At 51.6% G+C, this 16,784-nt stretch overlaps 1 long non-coding RNA gene across 1 annotated transcript in view; it reads right to left on the reverse strand.

The window, feature by feature from the left end:
* LOC147348659 (uncharacterized) overlaps positions 1-13,469 on the reverse strand; it is a 46,203-nt gene extending 32,734 nt beyond the window's left edge. Inside the window, exon 1 of the long non-coding RNA XR_015151814.1 lies at positions 13,386-13,469. This is a non-coding gene — a long non-coding RNA (uncharacterized LOC147348659). The remainder of the gene's footprint in view (positions 1-13,385) is intronic.
* Positions 13,470-16,784: the final 3,315 nt, after the last annotated feature.

The raw sequence follows: 16,784 nt of genomic DNA on the forward strand, positions 1-16,784 counted from the left end.
GAGTGGAGCACCCAGCCGGGGCTTGGCTCTAAGAACGAGGCTTCCTCAGTTCAGCTAAATCAACAAGAAAAGTCAGGAGGCTGGGTCATATGTGCCTGCTCCTGGGATCGGCAGTCGCTGGGGGCCGTGAACCCACCCCTCAGCTGCCCTCGTAGCTCTCAAGGTGCCTCAGCCACCAGCCTGGGGAGCTTCCCCAAGCAGCCCCCTCCAGCCCACAGAGCTGCATAAACTCTGCCTGCCTCTCCATCAGCAGCTGTCAGAGCACATCTGCCATCATAGCGTCATCTGCACTCCAGGAAGCCCGGGAGGCTGGGCACTTAAGGGAATGGCCAGATTTAGTGATGCTTCAGATCTCTGGATGACTTCAGTGGACTCGTGTCCTGGCTAAAACAGGGGAAGCTGGAACTCAGTGGGCTTCCAGGGGGAAAAGGGAAGAACAATCTACTCAAATGCCACTGCCTTGGTCGCAGTGGGCCTTCCAAACACATCCTGAATGGAGTAAGAGCTGAGATCCCTCCATTCTTGTCCTCTATTCTGTGATTAAGTTGCTGTGTGCTACAATGGTGTAGAAATCGGTTCAGCCACATCTGATTCTTTGCGACCCCATGGACTGTAGCCCACCAGGCTCCTTTAATTGTGAATTTCTTCAGACAAGAAAACTGAAGTGGGTTACCATTCCCTTCTTCAGGGGATCTTACCGACCCAGGGATCAAACACGAGTCTCCTGCATTGCAGGCAGATTCTTTACCATCTGAGCTACAAGGGTGGTCTCCCCATCTGCGAAATGAAGACAGCTACACGTGCCCTGATGAATGGGGCAAAAAACGAGTCTCAGATGTGAGTGAGCTGTTTGGAGAACACAGACGGATGGACTAGGGACAACCAAGTTGTTCTCCTGGGTGTCAGCTCTGCTTGGCAGTGGCTCCCTGATCACTGTTTGAGAAGGATTCTGAAGCTGAGGTCAAGCCGGACCAGAAAGCGTGATGTGATGGTTTAGCTGTATCTGCTGTGGTGTGAGACAGGAGGGCACCCCCTCCTATGCAATCTTCGCACATGTGCGTGCTCAATTGCTTCAGTCATGTCTGACTCTTTGTGCCCCCATGGACTGTAGCCCACCAGGCTCCTCTGCCCCTGGAATTTTCCAGGCAACAATACTGGAGTGGGTTGCCGTTTCCTTCTCCAGGGGATCTTCCCGACCCAGGGATCAAATCCACATCTCCTGGGTCTCCTGCCTTGCAGATTTTTACCACTGAACCACTGGGCAAGTCCCCCTCTGCTATCCACTTGCTATTTTTGTCCTAAATAGCTGTAAGATATCGTTATTGGCATTTCTTCTTTAGGCCACTGCCAAAACCAGTCTGAGAAGAGGCCAATATGCAGAATTCACAACTCAGAGGCAGTCCACAGGCCCCCTTCTGGGCAGTGAGTGGGGAGCAAAGGGCCTGCCACCCTGAATCACATCACATGGCTCTCCAGCCCTCACTTGCCTCATTTCCAGCTACATCCCTTCTTCATTCCAGTTAAAAACAAATATTTCAGCTACTGTCTATCACACTACACACTTTCAGGCCTCAAAACTTGTGTTTCTGCCTGGAATGCACTTTCCTTCCCTGCCTGGCAAACTCCTACGCATCCTTCAAAACCCAATGTCCATGACAGTTCTTCTGGGAGGTCTCAGGATAGAACAAATCTCTCTCTCCCTCTCTTTTTTTTTTTTTTTTTTTGCTGTATTAGAATGAGACTGGAGAGGGCACGCATCCCTGGCCCACACATAGTAAGTATTTGGCTAGCACAGGGATCTGCACCATTACCTCGACCCCACTCACCCAAGACTGGCATGTGTTCAGCTTTCAGAACACAACACAGGCTCTCTCCTGACTGTTTACAAGCCCTTGATTTGCGTTTGGCTTGGCCCATGTTCTCCCAGACACCATGGAGCAAGGCCGTACCGGGGGAGCCACGGGATGCTGTGTTCCTGTGTGCCTGGGGTGTGCGGGAACAGAGGGGGCAGTGGTCACGGACGAGCCAACTGGGAGCTCCGAAGGCCGCCCATTGCCATGGAAACGGGGCCCCGTGGGCCAGCCAGGCCCGGGCTGGTCAGTGAATGAATAAACGTGGCCCATTTTTCTGCCTTTGTTAGGAGCCTCCCTGGGGCTTCCTGCTGTCAGCCCCAGCTGTGGGGAAGGCGGAATTTGCCTGATATCGCCGGGCCTCCGCCTGGCAGCGCTGAGCCCAGCCCGGGCTGCCCCACGCCAAGATTCATGCCCGGCTAACAAGCCCCACTTTGTTCCTGTGGGAAAGTCCAGCCCCTCAGGAAAGAGCCCTCTCTCTCCGGCCGGCCCCTGGTCTGGGGACTCAGTGAGCCAAACAAAGCTCCATCCGCTGGCGATGATTCACAGGCCCCAGTGTCCACCTCCGTGCCCGGCGAGGCCAGCAGACCTGCTTGGAGAGGCAGAACTCCGGTGCATCCCTTTCCTGCTTCTCCAGGAGGCTGAGGTGGGAGTCACTCGTTCCCAGACCTGGTCCCAGGTCTCCCCACTCACCTCCGCCTCTGGTCTCCAAGTGAGGGCTGTGTGAAAGGCAGGTGGGCCTGGGCTGGGAGCAGCAGGAGCAGAGCTCAGCTGGTGCACATGTGAGGCGCGGGGGTTGGGGGAGGGGTTCGGCCTGGCCCCCTACCCTCTCCCCAAGGTTGAGGTTCAGTGGACTCGCATTCTCCCCCTCCCCTGTCCCAGGGCCGTGTGGGGTCCTGACCCAACCGCCGTCCACACGAGTGGCCTTGGCCTTATCATGTCGCCTCATCAGCCTCAAGACAAGGATTCTGATTCTGGCTGCCTCCCAAGATGTCATTGATAGAGGCTGTGATTAAGGAACAGCTGATGCTCCTTTGCCAGGCTCTCTGCAAAGGGCACCCATGGGCTATCTCATTGCAGCGTTTCTCGCGGTGAGAATTCACCAGCCCAGACGTCCATGGGGAATAGCGGGCAGATAAATGAAGGAGTGCAGAGTCCAGGGAGGGGACAGCAGGAGCTCCAGGAAACAGGGGTCCTTGCGGATCCCTATACCACCTACCCAGTCCATCCCCAATGACTTAGAGCCGACAACTGTTACCATGTGGGGATGTGGGTCCAGCCTGGTTGGGTCTTCTGACCCTCCTTACAGGAGGTTGGAAAGGTGGGTTTTGATGAGAAATCCCAGGAGGCACAGGGGTAAAGAATCTGCCTGCCAATGGAGGAGACTCAAGAGATGCAGGTTCAATCCCTGGGTTGGGATCAAACCCAGTATTCTTGCCTGGAGAATCTCCATAGACAGAGGAGCCTGGCAGGTTACAGTCTAAGGGGTCACAAAGAGTCAGATATGACTGAGCGCACATACATGCCTGCATCTCAATTTGTGAAAATGCGACACGAAACAGTATGTCATTGACATTGAGAGTAAAACTATGACTAAGGATGAGATGATATGCACAAAATTCATCACAGTGGTGACCTCTTGGGGGTTGCTGGGGAGTGAGGATCCAGGGGTGCAGCAGTCTTGTGGTTGGTTTATTTCCGAAGCTAGAAGGTCGGTACGTAGATGCTTATTATGTGAATCTTTAAACAAACATCATATACTTTGGAATGCATGACACAGACTCCACAATAAAGTTTTAAAACTACCTGTTTGCGCTAAGTCGCTTCAGTCTTGTCCGACTCCGTACAACCCCACGTCCTGTAGCCTGCCAGATTCCTCTGTCCATGCGGTTCTCCAGGCAAGAATACTGGAGTGGCTTGCCACTTTCTCCTCCAGGGGATCTTGCCCACCGAGGGATCGAACCTATGTTTCCCATGTCTCCTGCATTGGCAGGCGGGTTCTTTACCACTAGCACCACCTGGGAAGCCCTAAACTATCTGGAGACCAGATAAAACCTACATGGAGGCCACATCCGGCCATCAGGCCTCCTGTTTGTGACACCTGCCCTGTGGCTCAGGTAGCATTATCCCCATTTCACAGATGAGGAAACTTGAACCCTGAGGGTTGAAGCCACTTGTCCAAGGTCTTACAGCTCTTACTGACTGTGTGCTTTGGGTGCTCCCAGAAGCAGCCTGAGCCAAGGGTTTCTGAGCAAGTGTTTTTTGGAAGGTGAGACCCAGAAACACAGCTAGGGAGCAGGAAGACAGACAGCGAAGGAAGCCAGACCATCAAGCAAGTGACCCCCATGGGCAATTGGAGCTCAGTCCTGCCAAGAACCTCTGGGAGACAGCATAAAACATTTACCCCCAAGCTCTCTTGCCCAATGGATGAGGGAGTTGGGTTATTTATGAGTGCTTAGTCGCTCAGTCATGTCTGACTCTTTTCGACCCCATGGACTGTAGTCCACCAGGCTCTGCTGTCCATGGGATTCTTGAGATAAGAATACTGGAATGGATCGCCATTCCATTCTCCAGGGGATCTTCCTGACCCAGGGACTGAACCCGGGTCTCCTTCCTGCATCACAGGTTGATTCTTTACCATCTATTGTTATTGTTCAGTAGCTAAGTCGAGTCCAACTCTTTGAGACTCCATGGACTGCAGCACACCAGGCTTCCCTGTCCTTAACTCTCTCTCAGGGTTTGCTCAAACTCATTTCCATTGAGTCGGTGATGACGTCCAACTATATCATCCTCTGTCGTCCCCTTCTCCTCCTGTCCTCAATCTTTCCCAGCATCAGAGTCTTTTCCTATGAGTTGGTTCTTTCCATCAGGTCACCAGAATATTGGAGCTTCAGCTTTAGCATCAGTCCTTCCAATGAATGTTCAGGGTTGGTTTCCTTTAGGATGGACTGGTTTGATCTCCTTGCTGTCCAAGGGAGTCTCAAGAGTCTTCTCCAACACTGCAGTTCAAAAGCATCAATTCTTTGGCGCTCAGCTTCTTTATGGTCCAGTTCTCACATCCGTACATGGCCACTGGAAAGACAGTATCGTCTGGTATTTATACCCCCTTCCTATCAGCATTGGTTCAGGACTGTTCTTAGGAGGTGTAAGTTCCCCTGGCTCTCTGTTCTGCTGTTGATGAGTAAGCATGGCTCTGGGACACAAGAGTGTCCTCAAGAAAGGGATGCAGGGCTGGCAGGTGGAAGTCAGGCAGGTGTGTGCTAAGAGATCAGGGCGGGGCCTGGAGCAGGACTCTGATGACTGTGCTGGGACACTCTGGTGGCTGAGCATCCTACACTATGATGTCATCGCCTGCTCAAATTCACTTGCTGAGGAGCTCCCTACCCTATAGCTACTGAACATGAACTTGAGGGGAGGGGAGAAAGGATAGGCAGATGTGTTTTTAAGATGATCCCATGTAATCCTCTTGCATTAACATCTTGGCTGGGGAGGCTCTTTATATCCTACCCTGCCATTCACACTCAGCCCCCACCCCTGCCTTCCTGCCCCAGCCCCCTAGGCTACAGCCCCCAGGCCCCCTCAACCTGTCCAATTATCTCTCCAAGAAACAGCCGGCCCAGGAAATGCGATGCTTGCAGAAAAGTTCATGTGCAGCAATTTCAGACTCTGAGGATTTAAGAAACTGCCCAAATTGAGGGTTTCTGAAATTATTCCACTTATCTCTTCTTGGCCTTACGACTGCTTTTTATAAACTGAGATGATGGAAATGTTTCTCTCTTCCAAAGAGAGGCATAAAGGGAACCAATTCCATTCGGCAACCCAAAACAGAGGCCTTAATTTTCTATTTCCTCTGGAGCCACAGTAAAGCTGTTAATCTTTAAACCTCCACTGATGTTCTCATGTGGATGTCAAAGGAATCTGAAAGCTCATCCTGCCTCCCTGGAGCTTATCCGAATTCAGCCCTGTAAACAGACATGGCAACTGAAGCCTTGAGTTCACTAGGGGTCCTTGGAGCCTGGAGGTGTCTCTGCACTGTGTTGTCAGCATTGACTGAGCAGAAACTATGTGCCAGGCATGGCGCTGGGTCATGGGAGTGCCCGGGTGAGTGCACAGCAGCCCTGACTTGGGGACCTCAGCATGGTGGGTGGGGAGCCAGATGGAGCAGCAGATCACGGGCTCACCACTCGGTGCATGTGATGCCTGATGGGGTGATGTCTGAGGGGCAAGGGCATGACCCTGACTGGAGCCCTGGCACCATGAGGACACCACCCTCACCTGGGGGTGAGTCCAGGTTGAACCTTATGCAGAATCCACCCACCGCAGTTTCTACACTCACTCCCTTCTCCCTCTTTCCAGACACATTTTTAAAGATCACTGATGAGAGGAATCTGAGCACAAAATGCTTCAGAGACTTGAGCCTGTTTTCCACTGGCTGTTCAACGTTTCTGATGCCTTGAGGATAGTACCTCAGTTTGGCACTAAGGCATCTTTAATACTCTCCTATTCTACCAGAGCACGCACGTGCTCTATCACTCAGTCCTGCCCAACTCTTTTTGATCCCATGGACTGTAGCCCACCAGGCTCCTCTGTTCATGGGATTTCCCAGGCAGGAATATTGGAATGGGTTGCCATTTCCTCCTCCAGGGGATCTTCCCGACCCAGGGATCAAACCTGCATCTCTTGTGTCTCCTGCATTGGCAGGCAGTTCTTTCACCGAGGCACCTGGGAATCCCTTCTACCAGAGCAGGGCTCAGCCAAACGGGCATTTAAACCAGTCAGGCATTCAGTCAAAATCATCCCCTGGAGGTGACATCTCATCCTTCCTGCCAGAGAGGAGTGCCAAGGTGACATCATTCAAAAGAAGAAGAATGTCTCCTTAAGTGGGCTCCTAAGTTCTCCTTATATACTTCCACACGAGCTTATTCTATGGGGCCAAGGGGTCCGTGGAACACCGGTGCCCCATGCCCTCCAGCAAAAGGTTTATGATCCAATGAGTCTGAGAACCTACAGGGGTCTCAGCAGGATGGACTGGGATGGACTGAAAGACACCAGTGACGTCATGAAGAGTCCAATGTTTCCTTAGAGGCAAAGGCCATAGGAATCTGGGGCTATTCCGGCACATGTCTGGTGGGGACTCCAGGCTCCTTGCACTTCTAAGTTCCTCCCAGAGATGCCAGGTCACCTGTGCTACCAATTATATAGTAGAAGTTTTCTGTCAGCATTTCAACATTAGATCATCAGTTTCTTTGGGGTAGGTATATTCCTCTTATATGTCTGAACCCTCCTGAGCATTCTGGCTCGAGCTTGTCTGCTTAGTAGATGAAAGAAACTGCTACAAATCAGTTGGCTGCCAGATCAAGCTTGTGCAAGGTCAATTCCCAAATTTATCATCCGCCTGGAAGTGAGCTGCCATTGGAATCCATGGCTGCCAGGGGAGTGTTGAGAAGCACGCACACGGAATCCCGTAGGCCGTGGGTCTAGCATGTGGCCTGCACATTAGGCTTTCTTTCAAATCTTCCCAGATGATTCCAGTGTGCAGCCAAAGTCAGGAACACTGGCCTGGAGGGACCAGGCAGTAGGCCCAGTTGACGCTCTCCTTCTTCAAAGGCAACAATTCACATGCTATTAAAGATTCTGAGAGCCGCTGTCTTGAAGACCCCTCTGTAACCCAATGCGTCCCAAACTTACTTAACCACAGAACCTTCTGTCTCCCAGCACTTACTGACATTGGAAAAATAGCATTCCACACAACACACTGAGGATGTGCCAGCAACATAGCATTCTACAGGGGGAAAGGGTTCATGGGGTGCTGGGAATAAAGGGCCAGCACCTTTATGGAAGACAGAAGATCATTCTGAACTTTGCCTACAATGAAAGGTTGAATAATTGACCAAAATATTTGGTGTCTCTACATTGACCTCTGGCGTGGCCATGAGCTCTATCCTGGCCAATGAAACATGAGAGGAAGAGACACATGTCCTTTGCCAGCAGAAGGTTTAAGAGTCATTGCCTGGTGTCACTGAGTTCTCTCTTTCCCTTTTGCTGTGAAACAGAAAGTGTTAGTGGCTCAGTCGTGTCCGACTCTTTGCAACTCCCTGGACCACAGCCCGCCAGGCTCCTCTGTCCATGGAATTCTCCAGGCAAGAACACTGGAGTGCTCATCCATCCCTTCCTCTGGGGATCCTTCCAACCCAGGGATTGAACTCTGGTCTCCTACATTGCAGGCAGATTCTTTACCACTAGTGCCACCTGGAGACAGCGATATTTCAGACAGGGATGTTCTGTGAGGCTGGGTCGTACAGTGAAACAGACATGACACAGACCCACAGCCAATCCCCAGTGGACAAGTAGCTTGAGAAAGACATAAATCGTGGTGGTTGTAAGCACTTAGATCTCGGGGTTACTTGTTACCAAGCATAACTTAGCTTATGCTGATTGATGAACCTATGGAAATGGTGCTGGTAACATGCTTGTTCTTGCCATAAATTCCTGAAAAATTAGGCTGGGTATTCAGATCTTCTGCTTTACTTGAATTTTTACTCTCAAGCATGTATTTCATTAAAAAAAAAAAACGGATTTAAAAGTGTTTCAAATTTTACCCTCATATTGACCTTTGCAGATGGAATCTTTCTCCTGCTCAGGCTGGCAGGGTCAACTGGAATCTTTTTAAGGACATTATTTTGCTCAGGCAAAACAACAAAATGCCTTTCCTGGAGGAGATGCCTAACCTTTAAAAAATATCCTTTTGGAACTCGGATGTGCAGAAGGGAAATGCTCTGGGGGACATGGCTTTAAAATCAGTGGATGCTATTTTTGGTCTCTGCCCAACATACATAGGACCTGGGTCACCCACCTGGAGGGGAAATAGCTCAGTCAACATGTCAAGGCAATAACTTCCACAAGACCTTTCGGTTTCCTTCTTCAGGGACAATTAGGCAGTGGAGAGTAATGTATATCCACCCTCTGGAAAGACATCCAAGAGCAGCATGGCGCTCATCCTTTCACTGGTCCACTTGAGTCAGCTGCAGTCCCCTAGGGTGGACCCCCTGTGTGAACATCACTCAGTCACTACTGTGGTGCCTGTAATTCCACCAAGGAAGCTTTGCTCCTTGCAGCCTCCCGCCCTGGTCTGTGATGGAGCCAAACAGAGTGGGACAGTGCACCTGCTGTCTCACGAACAGAGGTGTGCAACTGCTATCAGGTTAGAGGGTCTAAAGGGTAGATTGTGAGCTGGAGGAGTTGCCTGGAGCTGTCCCTTCCAGAACCAGGCAAGACTGAGGCTAAGACAGGGATAAGCCTGACACCACAGACCTGGTCAGGGCTGAGCGCTGAGCAAACCCTGTGCAACAACATAGGAATCACATCCTCAGGTCACTAGCTGCTGTCCTTGAGGGTTGAAGCTCTAACAGTGGGATCTCAGGCACAGTGACCAGTGGTGGGAAGGACCCAGCCATTCTGTCTGCCCCTGCAACCCTTCCCTCCATCTGTTGACCAAAAGGAGTGGAGCCTCTTGGGCAGAAGATGCCCTCAAAGTGATTTGGTTTCTATCAGCTGAACAGCAGGCCCATGGGACAGGAATGTAGGTGGTGGACACCAAACAGGGAAGAAGAGGCACAGAGGGAGGTAGAGTAGGGAGGGGCCCGAGACAAGGCTCTCTAGCTTCTGCGTGCAGAGGAGCACATTGTACTCTGAAGGGGAAGTGGCGGCAACAGGCTGGGAAGAGAATGTCTCTTGAATGCTTGTACTCAGTGGGTTTCCATCAAGATCAGAGCTCCTGATGTACTCAGGGTGAAATGTCTGGGAGACAGGCAGGGCTTCTAAAGCCCTAAAAACCTAAAGAGTATCCAAAATATATAGAGAGTTCCTACAAATCAATAAAATGATAGCTAGCCCACTAGACACTGGGGTAAAAGACTTAAATAGGTGGTGTACAAAGAGAATGTCCACAAGGTCCCTGATGGTACAGTGGATAAGAATCTGCCTGCCAATGGGTTTGATCCCTGGTTTGGGAAGATTCTACATGCTGCAGAGTAACTAAGCCTGTGCACCACAATTACTGAGCCCAGGCTCTAGGGCCTGTGAGCCACAACCGCTGAGGCTGCATGCTGCAATTACTGAAGACCATGCACCATACAGCCTGTGCTACACCACAGGAGAAGCCTCGCAATGCAAAGCCGGTGTACCACAACAGAGCGTGGCCCCCACTCGCTGCCACTAGAGAAAGCCCGTGTGCAGTAACGAAGACCCAGCACAGCCGAAAATAAAATAAGTGCATTTTTTAAAAAGGGAATATCCAAATGCCCAACAGGTGTATATTAGGAGGAATGACCTCATTACTGATCAGAGAAAGGAAAATTAACACCACGATAAGGTACCTCTGCACACTCACCATGATGACTAAAATGCAAGACAGACAGTGTGGGTGTTTGCAAGGATGGGCTGACCATGTTGGAAGTGTACGGATGGATCTCACCAACACAACACTGAAGGAAGGAAGGCAGACACCAGCACTACACACTCTAAGAGTCTGTTCTTATCCGGTTCCAAAGCCAGACTCGGGAGAGTGTATTGGGAAGGACATGATGGGGGCTTCTGGGATGGTGGTTCTGGTTCAAGCAGCTTCTTAACACGGTGCTGGTTTCATGGATGGCATCAGCTAGTGAAATTCATGGAGCTAATCATGTGCAATTTGTGTGTTTTTCTGCATGTCTATAAGACTTTAGTAAAAATACCTTTAAGAAAGTATTTCTGTATTCATTCCCCCCATTAATTCACCTATGTCTGAGGACAGAAAAAGCATTAAGAGATACCTATTTCCTGAAAACTATTTACCTGACTACACTTCTGTCCCTTTACGCAACAATGAAAGGACCACCACGTCTAGCTAAAATATGCCTCTCGGAAAAGACTGCTCGGTCTGCAGAATCTCTGTATGGAGGGGTGAGAGGGCTCTGCAAGTAACCAGCACCCACAGTGTTTGAGAAACTTTTGCCCACAGGATCTCATGTCACACTCCCAACAACCTGTGAAGGAGAGAGGATGACCCACATTTTAACAGATAAGGAAGCCAAGGCTCAGAGAGGGTGGACGGCATTCACAGGGCCACATGGTCACGTGCCAGACTGGGATGGGAGCCCTCGGATGTCTGGCTCTGAATCTAGCCCTACTCTACCCCAGGTCACAGCTGCCTGTTCACATTAGAGCAAAAGTTCTGAAACTTGAAAGGAAATTCTAAATCAAACACCATCTTTCATTAATTATAGATTGTTTCCCTTCCAGCCGTCTATTCCTGTTGAATGCACACAAACACACATGCAGCCCTGATCAAAGAAGTCTGGGGGCCCTCGGGGCCCCAGGAGTCCCCGGGTTGTTGGGGTGGGTGGGTCATGGGGAAAGGCAGACCAGGGTCATGCCCACACGGTCTAAGAACAGCTGTGGCTTTTTCCTCCAGGACAGCACAGGCTGCCTGCCCAGGGGCCTCATACAATCTGCAGAGCAACTCTAGATGTCAAGTCCAGACAAAACTGGAGGGCAGGACTCTGTCCCACCTGGAGAAAGTGGGGAAGGGTTTTCTGAGAGTGAGTGGTGGCAGGGCAGGATGCCTGGGATCAGGCACCAACTCCAGCCTCCCAAAGGTTGGGGGGGCTTCAAGCTAGTGAAGTAGTACCTCTATTTCCTCGTACCTTCTCCAGGTACCGAGAACCCCACACCCCTCTCTCCTCTGGTCCTCACAAAGGGACAGAACCACTCTGGTGTGAAACCTTGGCCAAGTCTCCATCGCACTGTAAGCCTCAACCTTGTCATCTAGAAAATGGAAAATCTGGACAATACAAATCTCATAGCCCCTTTCAGTTTTCATGTCTGGGCATGTCTCAGACCTTAGTGAAAGCAAAACACACAGGCCCCCAACCCTGAAGATTCAAGGCGGCAACCAGGTTCCGGTGCAGCTGGAACTGCTGTGAGTTTCAACGTGATCCCTGAGCACCTTCGCTAGTGCCTGTTGACTCTCTAAGACCACGGGCCCCAGACGTGACTTGAATCTATACTTTTAATCAGCTCCCAGAAAACCTGCCATGGGTAGAGGTGTGTGAAACGTTGGGCCCCAGTTAAGACAACCACTGCTGGCCTAAGCTCCCCTAATTGGCACCCACATCAAGCAACCTAACCGTGCCTCGGTTTCCCGATCATACTGTGGAAACAGTGGAGGTTCACTAGAGTTCCTGGAGCGGCGTGGCAGGCGCCAGACCCCAGATCCCCATCAGAGAGAATTCTAGGCTGTATCTCCTGGACGAGGCAGGGTCGGGGCAGCAAGCCCAGCCCCACCTCATAAATCAAGAGCCAGGAAATGCTGAGCAGAGCCCTTGCCTCCATATATACCACATATTAGATGCTTCACTGGTGCCCCACAAGGGAGCTTTGTGAGGTGCGGGCCCCTGGGAAGAGGGGCAGGCAATTAACATAAATAAAATCGTGGGCCAGCTCTCCCCCAGGGTCCTCCAGCTCTTCAAGAAACCTCCTCACACGGGGGCTGGAAACACAGCCTTTTTTTTTTTTTTTAATTGGAGGGAGAGCATTTGGCTCTGAGTTTGAGGGCACACAAAAGGCTCTCAAAAAGGAGACAGAAATCTATTACCCGCCTGGTCAGAAATAGCCCTGTTGGAGGCTGGGCTGCGGCCAGGGGCTGAGAAGCCATCCCAGGGGGCCTGGGGAGGCCTCTGAGGGGGGACCAGGGGGTCACTCGCCAGGTCCCCGGGGGGCTGCCAGCTGCAGCCTTGAGGGTGCAGGGATGGCCTTGAGGGTGCATCTTCCCTCCGGAAACCGCAAGCAGTGCGTGTGCTCTCGGGCTCCCCACCAGCCAGGCGTCCAGCTGAAGAAGGACTCAGGGCATCTCTAAGGAGTGGTAACTCGGGGGCATCAGTTTTCAGGGGTGAAGCTATGTCCTGAGCAAGTGCCAGGCCTGGGGTGGAGGAAGTTGCTCTGGTGAGGCTGAATACCCAGCCTGTGCCCACCTCCCACCCCCGGCCCCAGAGGGGCCACCTCTGTCCACTTTATCTGCTCAGGGGGCAATGCTTCACCCCATAGAGACAAAGGCTCAGTCTAGGTGGCAGGAGGCCCTGGCAAGTTTGTTTGGTCAGATTAACAAAGATGGTGCCCATTTTGGAAGTAATTTCTCTGTGGCAGGCACTGGAGGCCGCTTAGCCTACTGGTAAAGAAATATCTTTAGAGTCAGAGCTAGCATTTCCTAGCTGTGTGACCTTGGCCATGTCACCTCACCTCTCTGTGCTAGGGTTTCTCCAGCTTCAAGACGCAGTTAATGTGACTGCCTTGAGGATTCAATAAGACCATGCAAGTAAAAAGGGACAGTACTCAGTTGTAAAAAAGACAGTGAGTGCTTATTAGAGTAGAGGTTCTCTGTGTTATCTTTTTAGGTTCTTTACAACATGGAGATATGATTATGTATTGGTTAACACAATGCCAGCTGCTGTAACAAATAAACCCCCATGATTCAGTAGTTTAACAAATATTTTTACTCACATGCTCCAATGCTGGTGATTCTAGTTGGCAGGCAGCTTCGCTCCACATGGTGATTCAGGGACCCAGGCTTAGAACTCTGCATCTAGGAGGAAGTTGAGAGAGATGATGCAGAAGATACGGCTGCTTCTTAACCACACTGGGCCTGGAAGCGACACACATCCCTTCCACTCACATTCTGTTGGTGAGAACCCATCACCTAAGAGCAGGGAGCACTGAAAACTGCCATCCCAGGCCTGGGCGGCCTCTCCAGCTCTGTTGCAGAAGAGGGTGCACAAATCAGAGGACAGTTACCCTTCTCTGCCCCCTGTCATACGAGGCTAAAAATGCTGACTCTCAGAGAGATGGACTTGCTCAAGCAGAGAAGTTTGTACATGGTGGTGCTGAGACCTGAGCTCAGTTCTGTCTGCCTCACAAACTCGTCCTTCCACTCACTGTGCATGCAGCCCTGCCTCTGCCTGGGGCATCGCATCTCCTCCTGGCTGAGGGAAAGGGCTGGGACTTGACTCTGAAATTGTGGCTGCACCAGCCACATGCTCTGAGCAGACTCAAGGGTCTTAGTGGATGCTGGAAAAGGCTGCCATTGCAATCAATGGAGTAGAACAGATGGAACTCAGACTATGAGCAATGTTTGAGGTCTCAGCAGGCGAGATGCTAAATGGGAACCACGGTCTGGGTGGTGGGGGTGCAACAAGTGAGAGAGGAAGGGTAGGGAGACGAGGCTGAGCCCTTTGGGCTGAACCAGCACGTGTCTTCCGGGGAGCTGGTCTCTGAGCTGGGAGGGGCAGCCAAGAGACTCTAGCAGTGCTGTGGAGTGTGTCTTACTTTGGTTTTCCCAGAAATAGACTTGAGGCAAGTATTCAAGCATAGAGTATCTGGACGGTGATTCTAGAAAATTTCAGTAAGGGAGGTGGGGCAGGGGACAGGAAGGGGAAGGCTGTTATGAAGCAGACGACCCCCGTGGGCAACGAGAGCCCAGTTGTGCTGGAACTTCTGGGGGACAGTGTAGAATACACCTCAGAGATATCCCAACACGGCTTTTAATCCACCGGTCCCCCAAGTAGGCACCGTCAGCCCACAGGTGGGTACCGGTAGCAAATCAACAGCATCTGCTCCCTGGGTACTGTCCTAGGGCTCAGAATTATGCAGAGGGACCAGATGTTGGTGCCAGGGCAGCTGGTATATTTCCTGCCTTGGCCAGGACTGGCTTAGAAACGGGTGAATCCATGGCTGTGTGCAGGCAGCAAAGGGCCAGGCATGACCCTATGATGTGGGAGGGAGGGAAGTAACAGGATCCTCCAAGGAGGAGGATGAAGGCATGGAGGATGCCTGAGGCACCCCAGCCACCGCCCTGAGGCTCACCATCAGCAGGACACATCCCCTCCCACCCTCCCTCTACACTTTTCAAGTCCACATCCAGATCGCCAGACAGCCCAGAGCACGCAGCAATTCAACACTCGGCACAGCAGGACAGCCAGGCTGGCACCCATGCAAGCCAGGTGGCCAGGTGGCCAGGGCATCATCCTCCTAGGGAGCAGTACCCTCCTAGGGAGCCAGCCCATTCCCAAGGCCAAAGGCCCTTGAAGTCACACCTGTGAGGACTTTTCTCCCCTCGTTCAAAAGGGTCCATGGAAGACATCAGTCAGAACGAATGCTCAATTAAAAGCACTGAGAGGTAATTAAGTGCTGTTTCCCTGCTGGAAATGCAAACACAGCTTCGGGGCTGGTGGGGACAGCGGCATCTTTCAGCCAATCCTTGGGGTCCCAGATATGTGGCCAGGGAGGTTTGAAGTTTGGGGGAGTGGAAAGGGTTGTGGGCAGGAGCCCATGACTCTGTCTCCCCAGAAGAGCACAGGGATACCCAGAAGGTATCTCGGTGCTCCATACAGAAGCGCAGGCTGACATCCAGGAGTGTCAGTACTGAAGCTCTTCAGCCTGCACACAGGGAGCTGAGATGGGGGTCTGATTGGAGACGGGGGTTCAACTTGGAGAGAGTGCTCATGGTAAACCCCCAAAAGAGACAGAGCTTTGGATCAAACATCCAATGTTTCATTGATTATAAGGTATCTGACTTTGACCAGCTGATGTCAACTCTTGAATCTGTTTCCTTAACTGCAAAATGGGAACTATGCTAGCAGTACCTACCTTCCTGGTGACCAGGAGGATTGAGTGGGACAGGCTACAGAAAACGCTTGATACGTAGTGCGTGCAAAGCCCTTTCAGTCGTGTCTGACTCTTTGTGGCCCTATAGACTGTAGCCCGCCAGGTTCCTCTGTTCATGGGATTCTCCAGGAAAGAATACTGGAGTGGGTTGCCATGCCCTCCTCCAGGGGATCTTCCCGACCCAGGGATCAAAACCAGGTCTCCTGCATTGGCAGTTTTTTTTTTTTTTTCCCCACTACCAAGGAATATGTAGTAGACAATCAATTACTTATTAAGGAAGACAGACAGCTGTGATGTAACACATGTACTAGCATCTTGTGGAGTACCTACTCTGTATGTGCATGCATGCTAAGTCGCTTTAGTCACGTCCAACTCTTTGCAACCCCATGGACTGTAGCCCGCCAGGCTCCTCTGTCCATGGGATTCGCCAGGCAAGAATGATACTGGAGTGGGTTGCCATGCCCTCCTCCAGGGACCTACTGTGTTTGGACACTGCCAAATACTCTTTGGCCATTTGTTTGTTTTCTCCTCTAAAGCAGGAGGCTGGGCTCAGGTAGAAGTGGAGACTGGACAAACTAATGGAGCCATTAGGGTGGGTCCAGGGCGATGGCCAGCAGAGGACAAGTGGGCATAGCCCACCTGGGCTTGGGGGCAGCAGGCAGCTGTGTCAGAGGAGCTGCCTCTGCGGGGCGAGCAGGAGACCCCCGGTTGCGGAGACATCTGAAGTCTAACAGGCAAGGAATGTGGCTTAACTGGGACGCCAAATCTGGGAACTGCTGCCACCACTCTGCAGCCTTTGCCTCTGGCAGACACGACTAACCCATCACAGAGTGGTCCCTGGAAGTCTCCCAATCCTTCTCAATGAGAGCTGTCAGATGAAGTTAGTTTGCTGTCTTTGTATCTATAGATGAACCCTTGGAGAAGGGGTAGGTGTGAGAGACAAGAGTCCCTCACGTAACACTTGGGGTGCTGCTCTTGGACCGAGCCTTAGATGAAGTGTGGCTTCATCGTGCTGGCAGGGAAGAGATACCTAAGACCTGCTTCCCCACACACACCCCTGTTGGCCAGGATTGACTAAGAAAGGTAGCGTGGGCTGAGTCTCCAAGTTCAAGAGCACTGGGACTGCAGCTGAGTAAAGGCGGGAGGTGGTAGAGATCACTGACAGCCTGTGAGCCGAACGGGGCTGCAACTTCCCAACCTGGAAAATGCCTTGGATGGAGTAAGCTCTCCAACAGCCTC

The sequence above is a fragment of the Bos grunniens genome, chromosome 22, assembly GCF_055505025.1.
Source record: "Bos grunniens cultivar Pamir isolate PY7600 chromosome 22, Bosgru_T2T1.0, whole genome shotgun sequence".
Lineage (NCBI taxonomy): Eukaryota > Metazoa > Chordata > Mammalia > Artiodactyla > Bovidae > Bos > Bos grunniens.